Source organism: Podarcis cretensis, assembly GCF_951804945.1.
Source record: "Podarcis cretensis genome assembly, chromosome: 16".
Taxonomy (NCBI): domain Eukaryota; kingdom Metazoa; phylum Chordata; class Lepidosauria; order Squamata; family Lacertidae; genus Podarcis; species Podarcis cretensis.
Window position 1 is genome coordinate 39,120,009 of NC_137186.1, and position 22,133 is coordinate 39,142,141.

At 45.4% G+C, this 22,133-nt stretch overlaps 1 long non-coding RNA gene across 2 annotated transcripts in view; it reads right to left on the minus strand.

Annotated features, from left to right (window-relative positions):
- Positions 1-21,209, minus strand: part of LOC307205111 — a 31,017-nt gene extending 9,808 nt beyond the window's left edge. The window contains exons 1-3 of one of the 2 annotated variants that reach the window (XR_013833877.1): positions 21,048-21,209; positions 1,784-1,894; positions 136-452 (exon numbers count right to left, since the gene is read on the minus strand). This is a non-coding gene — a long non-coding RNA (uncharacterized lncRNA). Of the gene's footprint in view, positions 1-135; positions 453-1,783; positions 1,895-21,047 lie in introns of those variants that run through there. The other variant, XR_013833876.1, reaches the window with a different exon arrangement.
- Between the last annotated feature and the right edge of the window lie 924 nt (positions 21,210-22,133).

Here is a 22,133-nt window from a genome sequence, read left to right on the forward strand (position 1 = left end):
AACATGGCTCCTTCTCTCTCAAGCATCAGACAGCAAAGAGAAAAGGAACAAACGACAACAGTCCCACTTCACGGAACACAGTAACACAAACATCCTGTCTCCGTCACTGTGGAGTCAAAACATATACCATCATGTGATAGACAAAAATCCCATGACTGCAATCGTGGAGCAGGAATTCTAACAGTGGGTTGGGCAGGATGACTCTCAGGAACCCTCCACTCTGCAGTTCTATGAGTCTATGATTCTCTTAGCAAAGGATATGCATCCCGATTTCCCTTTGTGGCATGCTGAGGGGTACATGCACTTTTTGTCTTTGTCGGAAACGGATGTCAAGAAGATGTCAAGAAGTTCTGGTTCAAGTCAGGAGCTAATAATGCCTGAGCCTGAACTTAATTCCTTGGTGATTTCATTGACTGCCATGTCATTAACTCCTTCTGTGATCAATGCCATCGCTGCAGGGAGGTATTGGATAAAGAGGGAGAAGTGTCAGATCTTCTTGTGCCACGTTAGGAATCCAGTGGATTGTTACTGGGGTGGATTTTAAAAGAGGCATTCACGCAGGCGAGCAGAATGATCAAGGGAGGGCTACCATATGAGCAAGGGTTACAGCATCTGAGGCTTTTGAGTTTAGGAAAAAAGACTAGTAAGGGAGGAGATGCTGAGGGTGTACAATGCTACACACAATGGAGAGAAAGTGAATCGTTTCTCCCTCTTGTGTTAGGTCTCTGGGCTAGATATTGAAGCTGAATGTCAGGAGTTTCAGGACAGATTATAAGAAGTACTCCACACAGCACACAGTTAAAACTGTGGAATTTCTTCCCGTAAGAACTAGTGAGATGGCTGCCAACTTAGACAGCTTAAAACGGGGATTGGGAAAGTTCATGGAGGAGAAGGCTCTTATTGGCTGGCTGCTAGCCATGATGCCCATGACCTGGTTCCACTGTTGCAGGCCATACTACGAGGGAGGTGACCGCTGTTGTGCTCATGTCTTGCCTGTGGGCTTGCCATACGACCCCACTTGGTGAAAACAGTGAAAACAGGATGCTGGAGAAGATGGGCATTTGGTCTGATCCAGCTGCAGATCCCTTCCTATGTTCTTATCACTGTCCAAACTTCTTGTTTGGCTTGCACTCTCTCTCTCTCTCTTTCATACCTTTGCTCTGAACACACACATACACACACTCCATTTAAAAGCTCACAAATACTTGATCAGATCAAAACGATCATGATCTTGCCCATTCAGTGCATCAAACATGTTAAACGTTAAATAAAAAGCAAAGACAGGGATGACGACATACCCACAGTGTTTTATGAGGAATGGGAGAAGAAAGTTTGTGGTGGTAGAATTTTAATGTTCTCCTTCACTACTCACACTGCCGTTTAATAAAAGCAAAGAAGAGCCGTTCCACCCATGGATAAATTTCTGGACACACTCTTTTTTTCGGTCCCCTTTTCTTTCTTTTTTCTATTGTTCACTGATTGGTAAAATTTGCAAGAAGAGCTCTATAAAGGATATTTTTGGTAACCCACATTCAGGAGTTCATTGCCATTAGATCAAGCTAATTGCCTGCCTTGTATTCCACTTGGCAACTTGTTAAACTAATTGAACAATAGAAGAATATAATGAACTATTATAATGAAGTTTATAATTAGCTGCCTGGAAAGGAACCCAGCATGAAAATATATAAGATGCAAAAATATTACAGCATATTTAAAAGAGGGGGGAATGGGAAGGGGGACACACCGATAATTGTTTCAACTTGAATTGGAACCAGATCCTTACTTGGGCTTGTCAAGGAGCTCAGTAATGCTGAGCATATCTCTTCATCCCTGATCAGGGATTCATTTTGGGTATTGATGGAACAGGTGGAGGCCGGTCAGCTGAGGTGAATCCCTGGTAAGGATGAAAGGAGAGAGGGGCATTATGGGGAAAGTTATGTGTGTATATATATGCAATTTTAAAAAGTTCAAGTGTGTAAGAAGAGTACTGCTAGATCAGACCAAAGGCTCGTCTAATCCAGATTTCTGTACTCACAGTGACCTACCCCAGAGCTGGCCTTAGGAGTGGGTGAGCTGGACAGTCACTTGGGGTTGAGCTGAGGGGGCACCAAGCTGAGCTCAGCGACTCTGTGTTTTTAATGTACTGTCTGCAGTGAGCAAGGGTGGCAAAAGTCAAGTGTCTGCAACCATTCATTCACATTCACACACACACTGCCTCAAGGTTCTACACGTTATTTGGATACTAACTGCAAAGATGACCCTCCTTCTTTAAGTATTTTCTTTTTTGATTCCCACTTCGATGTCATTTGCGCTGGGGAAACTGTGGGACACAGCTTTACTTTGAGGAAACATTGCCAAACACTTAGCACTTCAAATACTATTGTTGCTGTTGCTGGCATCTGTCTGTCTCAAGAGACAACACAGTGTGACTCTGAAGTCACACCACTGGAGATTTACAGCGCTTGCTGCTGCTGCAGAAACTGGTAACTGGTAACTGCTGTGTTCTATGTTGTTTCTGCTGTGTTAAAAAGGTAAAGTTAAGCCCGGTTAAGCCCAGTCGCAAACGACTCTGGGTGGCAGCAACTGTTAAGAGGTTTTTAAAAAGCGGGCTAGACAGACTCTCTTACACACAGCACCAGGGCTGAATTCTGAGGCTGCCAACAAAGGAACAATCTCCACTCCGCCCACCAAATGGACAGATGGATCAGTAGGTGTGTGAGCTCTTTTTTTACAGGCTTCTTTACGGCATGACATTTTGGCAGCCAGGCGGGGTCGTGGGGTTGGCAAGTTTCTCCTGCTTTGCATCTTTCTTTCAAGTCGCCACCTGGCTCCCTCCCTCTCTGTCTGTCTCAAGGGGGATCCAGTCCCTGATACACTCAAACGGAAGATGCTCTTGCAAGCCAGACGGTCCCAGGTACTGCAGCTGACACACTGAGGCAGGTGAACATGCAATTACTAGAAGGGGTGGCAGGGGGAGGGAGAAAAGGACCAACTTTAGCTAAGGAGAAATGAAGAAAAAAACCCAAGCCTGTACCATTCAAACCCTTCTCAACAGCATTTATCCTCCTGAGCCAACCAATCATTTTTAGTCGATCTAAGCAGCAAGCCAGAAATTCTGATTGCTCTAGAATGTCACAAGAGAATAACTATGCAAAGTAAAGGTAAAGAACCCCTGACCATTAGGTCCAGTCATAGATGACTCTGGGGTTGCGGCATTCATCTTGCTTTATTGGCCAAGGGAGCCGGCATACAGTTTCTGGGTCATGTGGCCGGCATGACTAAGCCACTTCTGGTGAAACCAGAGCAGCCGTTTACCTTCCCGCCGGAGCGGTACCTATTTATCTACTTGCATTTTTTGGCGTACTTTTGAACTGATAGGTTGACAGGAGCTGGGATTGAGCAACGGGAACTCACCCCATCGCGGGGATTCGAACCGCCGACCTTCTGACCGGCAAGCCCAAGAGGCTTAGACCACAGCGCCACCCACGTCCTGCTGTGTTAACACCTGCTGTGTTAGCAGCACCCAAGTGACCTTCCAGGCAGTGTGTATGGAGGTCATGGGCTGCCCAGATGACAAGACCCCCATCCAGGCCTTGCTGATATGATCCAAAGGAAAGGAGAGCAATACGTTTGGCACCAGCTTGGCTGTAGGAGTTGCTGGAAAGAGGCATACAAGGTACCATCCAACTGTTGTAGGGACTGCAGATTTGTGTAGGGTTTACTCCTTAGCCTTTTCTTCTCCTGAAGATGTCTCTCAAAGCGGTGGGTAATACAGTAAACTACACTATATACTATAAACTATAAACACTATATAAATAACAATAAAATAAAATGAAGCTGTAAGAGGTCAGCTGGATACCTTCATATTTATGACTTATCTTTATTATTTTTAAGCATAAAAATAATGGATACTCTAAAATAAAGAATGCTCACCAAAAGAAAAGGAAAAACCAAACCAGGAACTGCTATGAAACAACAAATATTAGAAGTCAAACTTGTGATGGTTCTGCAGTGTTATATGGTGCACAGCCACACTGTAGCTTTTTTGAGGTGTGGTCTGTACAAACTGCAGAACACTGGCTGAGAGATCAAGGTTTTGAGCAATGCCATTCTCTTTTTTTAAAAAAAATAATAATTTTTATTAACCGGCCAATCAAATCAAATCAAATCACATCACATAAATTCCAAATTACAAAGCCGAATTTTAAATTTTGTTGAGGGAACCCATATTTCAAGATCCGAAGGGGGATTCTGATCATCTTCTTGCCACTGCGTTAATGTCCAAATCAGTCCAAACAAAGTTCATAATTCTATCCAGTCTTATCTTGCTGTTTCCACATCACATCTTGTTCATATATTTTCTCTTTTTTCTTTATGATCTCTTCTGATAGTCTCCTTAAGCCAATAAACACCAATAATAATCCTGTGTGAATATTTCCGTTCTTCCAATCCTCAAATCGAGATGGTTTCCATATATCATCGCCTTCATAGATAATAGCGCTCTTTCCATCATTAATTACAGAACTGTCGTTCTTAAGTCCCACTGAGGAGTTTCACCCACAATATAAAAACAGCTCTATTTCTCTATTTCTCCTCTCAGACTTAAGTCCTCCGACAGAACTTCCCAATATGGCGACGGAATTTTTAACTGCGTCATTCCAAAGCCCTTATACATTCCACACTCTTCTTAAAACATGCTTTGGTTCGAAAGTTTATCTCCACACAGCCTTAAATCCACAGCTTAAGTCCTTAAAACGACATTTCTGACTTGTGAGGGGAGGGGATTCTTGTTAAATCACATAGGGAAAGAAAGGAAAGTTTTTTTCCCCTCCCCCATCAGTCCCTTTGCCATACCGAGTCTTGGCGTATCTTCTCATGATTTATACTTGTTCCTCCAACTCGTCTTGTTTTATCAGAGATCTCTTCTGTTAGCAGTCTTTACTCCCCCTTCTTCCTTGAAACATGTGCATTCGCTTCATTCAAATTGTTTCTTTTGAAGTTCTTGCAGCTAGTGGCGCGGATCAGAGACGGTGTCCAGGAGCGACGAAATCCCACAGGAGGGCATTGTGCCTAGTGCCCCCATCCCCACAAATTCGAGGGTGGTATAGGGCACAGCAGGCAAGGCAGTCCCCCCCACCATCCTGGGGGGGGGGTAGGGAGGCTATTTACTCCCATCACAGCCTCCAATTTACCTCGTGTGGGTCGGAGAGATGTTATTGTCAGCCATCTTCTGATGCGCCCCTAGTGGTCCCTGAGCAATGCCATTCTCAGCAGATAGGACATCTGAGCCTCTTCTCCATCACAGTAGATCACAAGGACATTTTGATGAACTTCACTTTTGAGAAGCTACACTCACCACAGGCAACTTGTAAGTGGATGTGTCAGGAGAATTTGTAGTGTTACACAGACATGAGAGAAGACACTTGGGTATCGTGGATGTACTTCAGGGCATCTCATGGGGAGACTTTCCCAGGAGGCAGGATGTGATGGAGACATCCCGGCGCAACAATCTGCACCATCCATGTCAGTGATTACCATCAGACAGGCCTCTATGCAGGTCCAAATAGTGGGTGGCCTGTGTCTCTTCTAGTAACTTGTACAAGAATCCCTATGTATTCCTGTGAGAATCAAGCAGTCCAAGTCACTCTTCTCTTGAAACACAAGCTGTGTTTACAATAATTCCTGCCTGAATATTTATTCTGGACTACTGCACTCCTCATCGTGAGTCTGACCCTCACATTCAAACTGCCTCTTCTTACAGCGCTTACATGGGGAGTCCTTGAAAGTGGCTTCAACATCAAGGGCTTCCAGGAGCCCTTTGGCTGCGATAACTGCCTCTGGGCAGCTGCTTTCCTGTTTTGTTTTTCCTCACCCACAACTGGCTTCTAAATATCTGGGATCAAAACGTAGGGTCCCGAATCAGAGGCTATGATGCCTACTAAGCATTCATGAGTCTCAACACCTTCCTTACCAGAACTGATAGCACAAGGGTAGCCAGCATGGTGCCTTCAAGGACTACAATTCCCATCACCCCTGGCCACTGGGCAGGCTGACTGAGACTGATGGAATTTGGAGTCCAGCAGTTGGGGGAGGGGCACCACATTGCCTATCCTTGTCTTAGTGCTTTAGGTATAATTCAAGGTGTACTTTTAAACCAGTTCTTTGATCCTAAGGGATGATAAACAGCGTTGCCAGACTGATGGAACAGCTCACAAAATCTTGACAAACCAATCTATCAATCCCATGTCAAATATGATCTCCCCCTTTTTTTTTTTCTACCTTCAGGGGCTAGAAATGAGAGGCATAAACGTTTTGCTCCAAAAGCATGATTGTGTAATGGAATTTGGATTGCTACAAGAACAGGAGGGGAAAGCGGAGAGGGAAGAAAGAATGTCCAATAAAATAAAAATTAAACCTACTGCTCTGCCTCCCTAGTCAGATTTAAATGACACTTGGTTCTGGCATTACGTCTCTCTGCCCTACAAAGCTGAGAGAAGTAAATTGAAAACCGGGAGAAGAGATAGAAGCAGTGGCCTTTGAGGTGTTTAATTTACAGGGTCAAGCAGGTAACCTAATAGAATTGTCACATTGGATTCAGAAATGTTACCAAAACTCAGAATCCTTGCATTTCTATGCTGGAGTAATAAGGCATTACAGCAGCCTTGCCCAACCTGGGGCCCAACAGATATTTTGGCCTGCAACCAGAGGTACCACTGTATTTTCCAGAGCTTTGACCCTGGTTGCCTGGGCTGATGGAAGTTGGAGTCTGACGAAATCTGGAAAGGCATCCCTTGGTTTATCATGTATTTCAGGGCCAGGGAAGCCGTTGCCCTTCGGATGTTGTTAGACTCCAGCTCCTATCAGCCCAAGCAACCCGGGTCAAAGGTCACAAAAAATGTCTTGTCTCTTATTCCTTTCGATCTGGGCACTGCTAAACTACAAATCCCATCAGCTCTAGCATGCTAAGAGGCTTTGGAGACCCCCTGCTCCTCTCACAGAGCTGAGGATTGATTTAAGCATCAATCCCTCTTCACAGGGACCTCTTAGAATTTTACCCCTGTGAGGGGCATAGGGAGTCTCCTATCAACTCTCAGCACCCTTTACAAACCATAGTTCCCATGATTCTTTGGAGGCAAGCATAACTGTTTAAAGTGGTGCCATAGTGCTTTAAATGTACGATGTGAACATGGCCAGAATACAACGTGGAACATAAAATACAAGAGGAATATAAAGTTAGGTGGCAAACGGAGGGAAGCCTCTGTCTTACGGGTTTATAAATAATGCCTTAACCCGTCTCCCTGGAAATTCAATCAGACCCACAAGCCTTGAAAGCTCCAGACTCACGGCAAAAGCCTTTTAATATTTGGATGGCATGGGAATCGACTAGTCTCCCCTTAAATCTAATCACAGGTTACGACAGGCAGAGCTGAGAATATGGCAGCCATCAATACAGATTTTGAAACTGTATGTGGCAATCAATACATTTCATCATCTAGCAGACGGTGGAATTTGATTTGTCTTCTCCCCCTTCCCTTTTTTTCCTTAACTCAGTTTTTAAATCAAACTGTCATCTTACAGTTGCTAAAGGGTAGAGACAGGGATGCCATTTTATTTATTTAGTTAGTTAGTTAGTTAGTTAGTTAGTTAGCTGGTTAGTTAGTGAATAAACCCAGCAAGTTGAGACACTTGTTGACTCGCCAAAATACCTGCCTAGGTATGCCAACAGAAATTGTTTTTGAATTAAATTTTTTGTTGTTCTCTCTTTTGCCTTTTTTTTGTAATTTTGGAAACTTCTAATAAATATCATTTTTTAAAAAAAATGAATTAAATGGGGTAGCATCAGGCCTGTTTACCCAGCTAAAAGAAATTCTAAGTTTAATAAAATACCTTTAAAGGTAAAGGTACCCCTGCCCGTACGGGCCAGTCTTGACAGACTCTGGGGTTGTGCGCCCATCTCACTTAAGTGGCCAGGGGCCAGCGCTGTCCGGAGACACTTCCGGGTCACGTGGCCAGCGTGACATCGCTGCTCTGGCGAGCCAGAGCCGCACACGGAAACGCCGTTTACCTTCCCGCTGGTAAGCGGTCCCTATTTATCTACTTGCACCCGGAGGTGCTTTCGAACTGCTAGGTTGGCAGGCGCTAGGACCGAGCAGCGGGAGCGCACCCCGCCGTAGGGATTCGAACCGCCGACCTTTCGATCGGCAAGCCCTAGGCGCTGAGGCTTTAACCCACAGCGCCACCTGCGTCCGTAAATACCTTTAGCCCCTAGCAAAGACTTAGGCCCCATCCACACTATACATTTAAAGCACTATGATTCCACTTTAAACTGCCCTGCCTTCCCCCAAAGAATCCTGGGAAATGGCACTATGGATGCGGTTAGGAGGTTCCCTACTCCCCTCACAAAGCTACAGTGCTCAGGGAACTCTGAGGGGAAAGTCTCTTTTAAGGAGATACCTGCTGTCTACTATTTTGATAAATCATTAAGTTAAACAAGCTGCATCACCCTATCGCTTGCTAACGTCCTTTAAACTAGAGATGTCAGGATTTGAACCCGGGGCCCCCAGCACACAAAGCCACTTGAGCTATGGCCCCTTCCCTTTTCTCTCGGCATGGAGGGTGCCACGTATAACAAAGCTGGGTCTTGTCACATCTTTCCTTATGCAAAAAGATATTTTAAAAAAAACCTTTCTCTCTCCATACTTGCTGTTCCCCAGGAGCTGGAATGTATGAACAGGGACTATCAAAACAGTTTCCCCACTGAAGCTCAGTGGGAAAGTGCAAGATTTCCATGCAAAGGGTCCCGGGTTCAGTTTCCACGCATCTCCACGTGGGGTTGCTATTATTATTTATTAAATTTCTATACTGCCCTTCATCCGAGGATCACAATATAAAAACACAAAAATACACACCGTAGTAGCAAACGAAAACAACAAGCCCACCAAACGCCACCAGCCTTGGGGTCCCTTCCAACTCTATTATTCTATGAATTAATTAAATTCATCTATCACCCTCCATCCAAAGATCCCAAGATAGTTCACAATAGAAAAATGCAAAATGAGAATGCAAAACACTCAATAATGTATTTATGTCTCCAGCCCTGGAGAGACCCTGCCAAACAGTGTAGACAATACTGATCTAGATAAAGACCTGACTTGGTAAAAAGCCGCTTCCAGTGTCCCTGTTTAATTGCTCTTTATTGAGAACTGAAGGAGGTGAGGACAGGTGACCCCACCTAGGCCCGAAGTCACACACACACACACCCCAACCAGGCCTCAAAACTGTCCAAAATTCCTTTCTCTCTTCTAAAAATCCACAGCTAAAGTTTTCCTCTGTTTTCTCACAAGATGCATAGGCAAACCGTTACTTTTATCAGTAGGAGAAGGCTTCAAAAAGCTAATGAATAGACTCTGTCGGAGCAAGCCTGAGAACTGAGTCTTATCTCATTCAGTTCTAACACATCTTGAACATGCTGAACCGCAAGGCTCCTCGACCCCCCTTTGGCTTCTCATCCCCCTTTCCTGGCAAGAGTCCAAAAGAGTCCCAAGACAGGAGCTTTCTGTTCATGCTCAGGGGAACTCTTGGGGCAGGACTCTTGAAGAGGAGGAGAAAGGGGAGGGAACTGGAGGGGAATATATGCTCTGTGCAAATGACTGTGAACTCGTGCTTGTTTTGTGAATCTATCACACTTGCTCCTTCTACCAGCCGGATGGTAGAAATAAAGCTTTTTCTCTGAAACTATTCCTTGAGTGTCTGTTGACTCCCATTTCCCTCTCCCGGGTGCAAAGCTCTTCTCACCCGAGGCTTAAAAGGCTACATTTCTTGAGGCTAAAAAGGCTACAGAACCATGAGGAGTAGAATCTTACTTTATTTTTTAGGCAACAGACCATGCCTTGGCAGGAGAGCCCCTGCTTTGCACACAAATGGTTTCAGGTTAAATCCTGGACGTGCCCGGCTAAGGCTGAGAAACAGCCCCGCTTAAAACCATGAGAGTTGCTACAGGTCAGTATAGACAACACTGAGCTAGGTGAGCCAGTGGTCTGACTCTGTATAAGGCAGCTTCCAATGTTCTGTGCCAACCCACCCATTTCTCCCTAGTGGAACTAAATAATGCCTTTCGTCAGCACTTTGGAAGACGATATCCATCTAACACGTTTACGGTCTTTCTGAGCTGCTTTCCAACATTCTCTCCGCTAGATGATAATTCCCCCAAGTCCCGGATGCATTTAAAGTTTGCTTGCAGGCCTCCTCCTCTTCCGTGTCCCTGCTACAACCCAGCAGAGCCGCGAAATCGTTCCATGACAGAGACAGAACCTTCAGAGCCAACGAAGCACAAAATAGATTTGGAGTTCTCAAACACTCAGGTCACTTAAAGACTCTACCTGTCTGTTTGTGCTGGGCAGAGCTCACTTTGGGCTCACTGCAGCCTTCTATTAATTCACAAAATGTCATATATCAAACTATAAGGTAAAGGTAAAGGTACCCCTGCCCGTACGGGCCAGTCTTGACAGACTCTGGGGTTGTGCGCCCATCTCACTTAAGAGGCCAGGGGCCAGCGCTGTCCGGAGACACTTCCGGGTCACGTGGCCAGCGTGACATCGCTGCTCTGGCGAGCCAGAGCCGCACACGGAAACGCTGTTTACCTTCCCGCTGGTAAGCGGTCCCTATTTATCTACTTGCACCCGGAGGTGCTTTCGAACTGCTAGGTTGGCAGGCGCTGGGACCGAGCAGTGGGAGCGCACCCCGCCGCAGGGATTCGAACCGCCGACCTTTCGATCGGCAAGCCCTAGGCGCTGAGGCTTTAACCCACAGCGCCACCTGCGTCCCTATATCAAACTATAGCTTGCAGTAAACACAGAGCACAGAAATCTTGTGCCTGCCTGTTGCTTCATACATGGCCAGAAGGCAGAACTTCCTTACAAACAAGGTTGGAGTCAAACACGCCGCCAGGCGAAAACACTCCTCTTTACCCAGGGCTTCGGCAATTAAATAATCTATGGCCTGTTATTATGATTATTTTATTGTTATGCTGTGTGTTGTGTTTTTATTATTATGCTGCATAAATTACATTCTTGATTGTTGTATGCTGGCCTGGGATCTTTGGATAAACAGAGGTATATAAATTGAATAAATGAAATAATAAATGTGTATCGCCCCAGGGCTGGTGGGAAGCAGAGGGAGGTACGCCACACCTCAGGGCTCCAAGGCAAGTATTTTTAATTCAAAGAGGTAGGCAAGCTTATTTATTGCCAAAAAAAGTAAACTGTATTGGTCTGCTGCAACCAAAGACTGGCAGGACCTTTATCAAAATGTTGATACAGTTTTAAAACAAATGCACATAAGATTATGTGGCTTGTTAGGCTTGCCTAAGAAGCAGGAGGGCGGGGAATTACAGGTGCTGAAAACGGTAGGCTGGAAGGTCTAACATCAACGGGCAAGGCATTCCAGATAATAGGAAGTAATAACGTCTTGTCCACACTTGTACACCTAAAGTGGTATTATACCTCCACAAAGAATCCTGGGAGCTGTAGTTTCTTAAAGTGGATCAGAGTCATTAGGAGTCCCCACTGCCACATTCCCCTCACAGAACTATAATTGCCAGAGTTCCCTGAGAAGATAGGTTGGCTGTTAAAGCACTCCTAACAACTCTCAGCATCCTTAAGTCCTATAGTCCCCAAGATTTTTTTGTGGGTAGGGTAAGTATTACGTCCTGAGACTTCTCTCTCAATCTGGATAGCATTCAACAAAACTCCACAAAGCTCTCATGCATGGATTCATTAAAGATCACAAGGCACATGCAAAAACCTGCGTGTATTGCTCTTCTAGAACTAAGCAGCAAGAAGGTGTCTCTGTCCTGTTGCTGCTCTGGCTCCCCCTACTGTTTGCCTCCCTGCCTTCCTCCCTACCAGTCACCAGTGCTACCTTTCAGCCTCTTCCCTCTCCTGCCAGATAATTCCTTCTCTTCTTCCCGCCCCCTAAATTCTCACCACCTCCCACCATTCCGTTCTTCCTTCAGCTCCTCCTCTCACCTTGACCTTCAGCAACCGCAAGCAATCTCCTCTTCCCACCCCTCCAAACGCAACTCCCAATCGTGGTTTATTACAGCTCCACCCTGCGATTAAAAATAAAGATAAAATGAAGCACTAATATGCTAGGTATACAATGAAAGGGTGGGTAATTCTGTTAATTCTGCCTTCTCTAAAGGCCAAACTTTAGAAATGCCTCCGACTGGCCGTTGTTCTCTGTGAGTCAGAGAGGGAGACTTTGTCTGAGCATCAGGAGTAACGATGAGAAATTGCACAGACATCTGTTGCTTAACGACATTCGTATGTGGATAGGCAAAAAATATTCCATCAGAGGTTCACCACTGGGCTGCCTAACATAATTCCTAGAGGCTGCATTGCGTATCCAGCTTCTTCCATCTGCACACAGAGTGTGCCTAGTGAGTTGCTTCTACTGCTGTTGACGGTCTCATGATTGGAATCTAAACGAGGCCCCCACGTCCCAGAAAGGCAGAAATCTGAAGGCTTCCAAATCTCAGTAGCCACTGTGTCGTGCCAGAGCACGACTCCAGCGCTGTGCAAATCTGCATACAATTTCGTTTCCTTTTTCTTTCTTTTTAGCGGCAATAAATCTAAGTTTCTATAGCTTCCTTGTTGTTCTGTCTTAAAAAGGCAGGAGAGTGGAGCCCCCTATCACACTGAAATCACTATTCAGAAGCCCCCACATCCTTGCAACAAAGGAAAGTAAGCAGGCCAGCAAACAGGTTACTGTAAGGGGGCCCTTGCTGCTGTCAAAGGGTGCTTGGCTGACTTAGGTTAGGGGTGGGGCAACTGCGGCCCTTAATCTGTGGAGCTCCCATCAGCTCCAGCCAGCATGGCCAATGGTTAGGGTGGATGGGAAGGGCAGGTCAACATCTGAATGGCCACAGAGATTCCCCTTTCCTGACTTACAATCTTACTGCAACTAACAGGTCCCATCCCATTCACACAACACACAGTTATGATCAATGGTATGTATATTCCATTATTCCACACGATTAAAGAATGTGGAGCTGGACACAGGAGTTAGCTTTAGAATCATGTGTGTGTCTGTGTGTGTGTGTGTGTGTGTGTGTGTGTTAAACAAGTGCAGTGGTTAGGATAGCTACACCACAAACTTTCCATCTGCCTTACGCCAGTTTAAGTATCACGGCTTCAAAGAATGCTGGGAATTGTAGTGTGGCAAGTGGGCTGGCAATCTAGTAAGACTACTATGGAACTACAGTTCCCAAGGTTGACTGGGAAAAGAAAACCACTATTAACTTTGTAGCATGGAGATAGCCGTGGCGGGACCAGTGGAGGGTAGTGGCACCTAGATCTGGTGGGGTGCCTGGTTGCAGCCAAGGGGGTCGCGTGGGTAACCCTGCCCTCCCTGTGGAGGGAGGATGCCCCGAGGAGGGTCCTGCAAGCATCAAGGCATCCGAGAATATGAACAGAAGAATGTTGGACAGCAGAGAGAGGAACACGGTAGAAACTTGCTTGGAGCCAGATTGTCACACTTGCTTGTCTTCAATCACTTATGTGGGAACTTGAGTTATAGGAGAAGCAGATGAGGAAATCTGAGCACCATCTTTTCCTCTCACTGCTTTCCCCTTGAAAATTACCCTCCTCCTTCCGCAACTTTGCCACTGAATATCAGAGGTCCAGAATTCTTCCAGACGTATAATAACAGCCTCAAATTTCAGTCTTGTACCACTTGTGTAAGCACAACCTGCTGTAGAGCCAGCGTGGTGTAGTGGTTAAGAGCGGTGGACTCGTAATCTGGTGAACTGGGTTCGCTTCCCCGCTCCTCCACATGCAGCTGCTGGGTGACCTTGGGCCAGTCACACTTCTCTGAAGTCTCTCAGCCTCACTCACCTCACATAGTGTTTGTTGTGGGGGAGGAAGAGAAAGGAGAATGTTAGCCGCTTTGAGACTCCTTAAGGGGAGTAATAAAGCGGGATATCAAGTCCAGACTCTTCTTCTTCTATATCGAAAGCAAGGCTGCTTAGGGTGAAAACTAATGGTAATGGTTCTGCACAAAACAGTAGTATGCCTAAAAGCAAATTTTAGATCCCACGTCTAAAGGAAGACACCTGCTGGAGAGAATTGTATATTAGCACTCCAAGGTTGTTGCTCCAATAATTTTGAACAAATTCACAATTCTGGCCCGCACAGAGCCAGTCAATGTTGGCCGGTGCCTACTGAGATGGTAGCACAGAAGGCAAGGAGCCCAAACAGTAGGTGCCAGAACCAATAACAAGCAGAGCGCACTAATTCTAATTTTGTCCCCATCCTCCTTCCTGCAGAGTCCTACCAGTACAACTTGAGACTAAGGAGGAGGAAGATGACTGGCTGTAAGAAGGCAGGCAGGTAGGGACTAGCTGAGAGTAGACTAAGGTTGGTGGGGCAGTACCACCCTTGCCCTAATGCACCAGCCTCCGTTGCCTCAGGGACCACCCAGAGACAGGCCTTGCAGGGGACCCCAAGAACATCACAACTGGGTGATAAGAGGATGTCTGATAATAAAATACCCAGGTCAAAAGTGACTTCAGCTATGACCCCAGACTCCATAGAGTTTTGGAGGACAGAGGAGAGGATGGAAACGGCCTTTCTGGAAGCAGAGCAGAAAGAAATATCATAATGGACCAGCCTCTACAGATAGTACTCTAACCTGGAAGTCACTGAGGCAGTGGCAAAATCTCTATGCTCACCAGAACCCTCTGCACCAGGGCAACACCAGATCCTCCAAGTGTCCCTGTTTTCCAGGAACAGTCCCAGATTTACAGAAGCTGTCCTGGTTTCTGAATTGATCCTGCAACGTCCCACTTTTCCTGAGGACGTCCTTATTTTCATTGGAGAAATGTTGAAGGGTATGGAGTTGTGCAACCCCTTGAGCCAAGGAGATAAGTAACTTTAGAAGACATCTAAAGGCAGCCTTGTATAGGGAAGATTTTTTAATGTTTAATGTTTTAGTATGTTTTTATATGTGCTGGAAGCAGCCCAGAGTGGCTGGGGCAACCCAGTCAGATGCGTCGGGTATAAAGATGATGATGATGATGGTGATGATGATGGAATAAAGGTAAAGAGACCCCTGACCATTAGGTCCAGTCGTGGCCAACTCTGGGTCTGCAGCGCTCATCTCGCTTTATTGGCCAAGGGAACTGGCGTACAGCTTCCGGGTCATGTGGCCAGCAAGACTAAGCCGCTTCTGGCGAAACCAGAGCAGTGCACGGAAACGCCGTTTACCTTCCCACCGGAGCAGTACCTATTTATCTACTTGCACTTTAACGTGCTTTCGAACTGCTAGGTTGGCAGGAGCAGGGACCGAGCAACATGAGCTCACTTCGTCGCGGGGATTCGAACCACCGACCTTCTGATCGGCAAGTCCTAGGCTCTGTGGTTTAACCCACAGCGCCACCTGAGTCCCAATGATGGAATAGGTCATCCCTATTTTCATTGGAGAAATGTTGCAGGGTATGCAACACTGAAGTTTAAATTCTTCCACAGCTGTGTGCACACGATATGCCAGGTGTGCTCATACACTAATGTTTTACAGAAAATGTGGATGATGGCAAGGAGGAGAGAGTATGGGGTGGAAGCCCTGCTCCCTCAGCTTCCATGACTCACAGGGATGGGGGGTAGAGGTGGGGAGATAAAAAGTGTGGGTTCGAGACTGAATAAAAATACTGGACTGGATCTGCAGCTTCTTCCTGCCTCTGTCTCGTGGCTCTGCCTCTGTGAGCTCCACTCACCAACTTTTGCTCACACCTGCTGAGCGATCTCTCATTCTCCAGGACATAAAGATGTGCACTAACTCTTTATCTGGTAAAGATAATGAAAATTGACTGTATCTTTGTATACACCTGGTTATTGCTACAAAAAAAAAAAGATTGTAACATTTTAAAGTAAAGTTTAGTTGTTAATTTAAAAATTTAAGTTCAGTTAAGTGGTAGTTTATTTAACGAATAAAAATAATGCACTTTATGACCATGAGTTTGCATTCAAAAATCGTTTGCCTTTAAAAACCTCTCTGGGTGCATATCCGATTTAAATGTGCTGCACATGTCTATGTATTCTTCCGCAATTCTCAGTTCACCTGTGGGTATTTGAAGCACCATCATCTATCATTTTTGTATTTCTGCATTAAAAGACTAGGCTGCCACACTATGCAGGAAACACGAACAAGAGATTAAATCCCATCTGCTACCACCGATTCTTTTTAAAAAGGGGGAGGCGATCTGCCATGCATTTGTTAGAAAACAAGACTTTAAAAAGAAACCCACTTTGGATAAGTCTTAGTATACTTCCTCAGTTAACTGGCGTCTCTCTGAACCAGCTGGCGTTAATTAATGTACTATTCCGTATTTGCTTATTAATAAAGATTACAGTGGTACCTCGGGTTAAGAACTTAATTTGTTCTGGAGGTCCATTCTTAACCTGAAACTGTTCTTAACTTGAGGTACCACTTTAGCTAATGGGGCCTCCCACTCCTGCTGCGTGATTTCTGTTCTCATCCTGAAGCAAAGTTCTTAACCCGAGGTACTTTTTCTGGGTTAGCTGAGTCTGTAACCTGAAGCATCTGTAACCTGAAGCGTCTGTAACCTGAGGTACCACTTTACAATGCTTTGTGAACACCAGCAATTTTGCACGAATTAAAGAATATATGATGAGGTTTTAATGAATACATGTACAGTGGTACCTTGGGTTACAGACGCTTCAGGTTACAGACCCTTCAGGTTACAAACTCCACTAACCCAGAAATAGTACCTCGGGTTAAGAACTTTACTTCAGGATGAGAACAGAAATCACATGGCGGAGGCGCAGCGGCAGCAGGAGGCCCCATTAGCTAAAGTGGTACCTCAGGTTAAGAACAGTTTCAAGTTAAGAACGGACCTCCAGAACGAATTAAGTTATTATCCCGAGGTACCATTGTACAGTGGTGCCTCGTAAGACGAAATTAATCCGTTCCGTGAGGCTCTTCGTATAGCGTTTTTTTCGTCTTGCGAAGCAAGCCCATTGACAGCTTAGCGAATTAGCGCTGTTAGCGGTTTAGCGGCTTTTAGCGGATTAGCTGATAAGCGGCTTAGCAGCGGATCAGCTGATAAGCGGCTTAGTGGCTTAGGAAAAGGGGGGGAAGGGGGGAAACCCCGCAGGAACTCGCAAGACATTTTCGTCTTGCGAAGCAAGCCCATAGGGAAATTCGTTTTGCGGAGCGCCTCCAAAACAGAAAACCCTTTTGTCTAGCGGGTTTTCCGTCTTGCGAGGCGTTTGTCTTGCGGGGCACCACTGTACACAGTTACGTTTAAGAATGCTGGAGAAGGGATTGGGGTCCAAGGCTTTGGAGGAACTTTAACCATGGGTAGGTTTGTGGAGGTGCAGGTGAGATGACACCAGGCAGAAATACCATTTGCATGGGCCAGCGTGTACTCAGCACCTCTCTCTTTTTACAATATTTTATTGATTTCATAACAAAATGGCATTGATCAACTTCCAACAAAACCTGCAGAGCATTACATGCATAAATTAGAAAGAAAATAGAGAAGTGACATTGTCGAAACTGAATCTGCCCCTCTTTTTCTAAGCAGTAGAACTGCCCACAACTGCCATCACATGAAAAGTTATCTCACCTCATCTATACCACAACCCTACATGGACTTATGGTGTCTTTATTTGCAATATGAGGGCTTTTCCAGACTGGTGGTTTTTGTGGGTGTGCTGTGCAGCAAAAATAATGCACAAGTGCTGGATTTATGTGGGAGCGTCTGCAAATCATTCCATTTTATTAGTTGTTTTGTGATACTGCTGCAGTGTTACTGGGGTCTGGAGAGGCAACAACAGCAGGACAAAAAAAAAAAGCAACCCCAGAATATGTACGCTCTGAAAAGTTACAGGATTTCAGGAGGAAATTATAGGACACGCACTGATTGGAAATAAAGCCACACGCCTGCCCCAAGACTTTTTAGGTGCCAGCGTTATTGAAAGCAGAATCATCCTGAATCCACAATGAAAAGCACCTTGCTCAGTTGGTTACAGTGTGGTGCTGATAATGTCAAGGTTGCAGATTTGATCTCTGTAAGGGGGACAGCAGCCCAGTTTATTGTGCCCCCTCACTTTTGCCCCCCTTCTCAAGGCTCTGTGATGAAACCTCTTTTCCTTCTGCAAGGGCGATACATTGCCTGCTTCCAGGGGCCTCTGAATGTGTGGTGGGCATGGAATGGAGAGAATCGCCTACGTGGAGGACAGGGAAGGGTGCTTTGAGTGTGTGGAGAAACCGGCCCACTGTACAGGGGCAACATTTGCTCGTTTGTTGCTCCACCCACTTTTGTCTCTGGCCCCACCCACCACCGGCTCATGGCCCTCAGAAGGCTATCCAGAAGGGAATGTGGCCCCCAGACTACAAAAAACACACCCCTGCCTGGACTAGGAGAAGAAGCAGCATGGAGAAGCTGAAGAAAAGGGAAGAAGGAAAAAGATTGTAGAGCAGAAAGGAGAGTGGAGGCTCTGAGAGACTGAAAAGTCCTGTGACAAAAACTGTTATTAAACTAGCAACAGTTAAACCGACATTATTCCTTTAGTCATCAAACCTCCAGTTGCCAGGGAACTAGAAGGAGTTTCAAGTTGGGTCATTGCAAAGTGTTGTTTAATTTTCCCATTAATTGTTATATAACTGTTCCTGAACTGGCTTGCAGCTTTTAACTTTTACAAGGTAAAGAAGTACTGTACTGTTTTATTAGACTCCCAAGCGACTGGAGGGGTAGATTGCTAATTTATCCTTTCAGGGATACCCCTACACACCTGTCGGTTGTAGCCCTGAATCCCCAAAGGTCCAATTCTCCCCTCAAAACAATGTCTATTTCCTACGGGGTCACCTAACTCTTACAACCATAATTCAACAATATATCCAACATGGCAGGTTGTAGGTCAGCACCCTTGGCCCCAAATTTCTAGTGCCTGATTTTGACTGAAGAGGAAAGGAATTTCCCTGCATTTTCAGCTCTGAACTTTAACCTTTGCTTGGACAGTTGGTTATTCTGCACCTGTGGCCATTTCTGTGCCAACAAAATATTCAAGATGCCAACTTTTGTTCTGATGGAAAGAGTAGTCCAAAAGTAATCTTAAAAAGAGGTTTGGGTTTTTTGGAATGCTGCTACTATCACCACAGAGAATGCACTCTTTCTATCACACTCAACATATACCTATTTCTATTGCTTTTGAATGGTGTTTCATATGTTGTACACCAGTATCTTTAAGGATATGGCAGTATATTAAATGCTTCTATAAATGAACAAACTTACTCCACGGGCCAATTGGAAGGCAAGTTGCAGCCCAACAACTTCCCAAATGCAACAGCTTGGGAAAGGCAGGGAGATTCAGCCATGTGTGAAATCTCTGCCTCTCTTACACACATTAAATATATATATGAGAGAAGTCATGAGTGACTTACTCAACATCATTTTTAAAGTCTGTCCAATACTGCTCTTCTCCCTCTTTCATTACACTGGGCCCTACGCTGCTGCTTCTCAGGGAGGCAGGTATACACCCTATACCATTAAAACACATTTTCCCCATCAAAGAATTCTGGACCCCGTAATTAGTTAAGGATTGGTGAGAATTTTAACTCTCTGCCGATAATTCTTTGAGGGGGGGGAAGTGTTTTGAATCTGGTTTAAAAGGTGTAGCACGTACACAGCTTCTGGGCCATCCAATGAAGCTGAATTTTAGGAGATTTAGGACCGACAAGAGAAGTACTTTGTCATACAGTGCATAATTTTCCACGGGAGGCAGTGATAGCTTGAAAAGGAAATTGGACAAAGTCATGGAGAACAAGGGATGCGGGTGGCACTGTGGGCCATAGAGCCTAGGACTTGCCAATCCACAGAGCCTAGGACTTGCCGATCAGAAGGTTGGCGGTTCGAATCCCCACGACGGGGTGAGCTCCTGTTGCTCGGTCCCTGCTCCTGCCAACCTAGCAGTTCGAAAGCACGTCAAAGTGCAAATAAATAGGTACCGCTCCGGTAGGAAGGTAAATGGCGTTTCCGTGCGCTGCTCTGGTTCGCCAGAAGCGGCCTAGTCATGCTGGCCACATGACCCGGAAGCTGTACGCCGGCTCCCTCGGCCAATAAAGCAAGATGAGTACCGCAACCCCAGAGTCGTGCACAACTGGACCTAATGGTCAGGGGTCCCTTTACCTTTACTATGGAGAACAAGGCTATCACTGGAAGGGTCGTAGCTCAAGGGTACGGCATCCACCTTGCATGCAGAAGGTCCCGGGTTCAATTCTCGGCTTCTCTAGGTAGAGTTGGGAGAGACTCCCTGCCTGAAACCCTGGAGAGAAGCTGCCAGTCTGTGTGGAGAACACTGAGCTTGATGGACTAGTGATCTGACAGCTTCCTATGTTCCTGCACATGAATGTCAGAAGCAAATCAAAACTTTCTTCACGGGCCTTCCTTACTTGTCTCTGTGCTCCTTCAGTTTTGAAAAACATTTGGTCACAAGCTTTGCAAGATATTTCGGGTTTTGTTTTTTGTTTTTTTGAGAGAGACTTCTTGCAAAACAAATCAAAAACCTATCTTTTTAGAGAATAGAACTATCCGAAATGCTTTTTGTGGGGAGCAGCTTTTTGGCACACCAGAAAGGCAATCATCTCATTTTATAATTATCAACAACGCCTAAGAGTTCTCAGTATATCAGCAGGACGCATGTATATTTATAAACCGAATAGAGGTGTTTATTAGGGGACTCTTTTTTTTTTTTTGCTGTTTAAAAAAAAGGAGGAAAAAGAGGAGAAGGCTTCTTCGGGAAGAAAAGCACACACAAGTTGCCAAGCAACATGGACAAACTATTTATAAAACTCCACTCCACTTTTTTTAATTAAAAAAAGATGAGGCTAAAATTTCCAGGCATGTGTGGGCTTTGAAGAGAGATGACAAGTGCTCCTTAATTACTATTCCAAGGTGAAAAATGGAAAAAAAACAAAAAACATATAGCAGCAGTAAGAAGTAAGAAAAAAGGATTGTGCTGACATACCGGAATGCCTTCAGTTTCCAGAATGAGGCTGGGAATATGTCGGGCAGAGAGTGCGACACGGATCGCTTCCCTGATGTGTTTCACCAAATCTGGGCTGAAGTCCTGGTTGGTGGCCATCTCTAGGAAAAGGATTACCCTTTCTTCACCGTCTTTGTTGTACAGTGGTACCTGGGGTTAAGAACTTAATTCGTTCTGGAGGTCCGTTCTTGACCTGAAACTGTTCTTAACCTGAGGTACCACTTTAGCTAATGGAGCCTCCCACTGCTGCCGCACAATTTCTGTTCTCATCCTGAAGCAAAGTTCTTAACCTGAGGCACTATTTCTGGGTTAGTGGAGTCTGTAACCTGAAGCGTCTGTACCGTAATCTGAAGCATCTGTAACCCGAGGTACCACTGTACTGAGGGACGCAGAGGCTGTCCAAAACCTAGAATCATAGAATCATAGAGTTGGAAGAGACCACAAGGGCCATGGAGTCCAACCCCCTGCCAAGCAGGAAACACCATCAGAGCACTCCTGACATATGGTTGTCAAGCCTCTGCTTAAAGACCTCCCCAAAAGCTTCCACTGAAGAGACAAAGGAAATGTTGGCTTAGACTTATTCGTGCCCCCACCCCCAGGGCAGGGAACAGTAAACATGTGCCCATTATCAAGCCAGGCCATGGTGGCTTGCAGGGGCAGCTGGCACTCCATAAGCCTGGTAGGGCAGAAGGCAGGGAGCCCAACACTAGATGGCGCCAGAGCCAACGGAAGGCACAGCCAGCTTGGTCTAGTTTTGTCAACATTTTCCTCAAAGGAAACGGATGGTCTCAGCACTCTTAACTAACTGCAGTTCCCAGGATTCTTTGGGGGAAGAAGCCCTGACTGTTTAAAGCGGGATAGTACCACTTTAAATGTATAGTGCGGATGAGGCTTTTATATTCTTAATTGGCGTGGAGTAGAGAGTATGGTTAGGCCTGAAGAGATAATAAATAATAATAATAAACTTTTATTTGTATCCTGCCCTCCCCAGCCAAGGGTGGCTCACATCAAATATAAACACTGATATAAAATCAAACAATAATTACCGTATTTTTCATCCTATAGGAC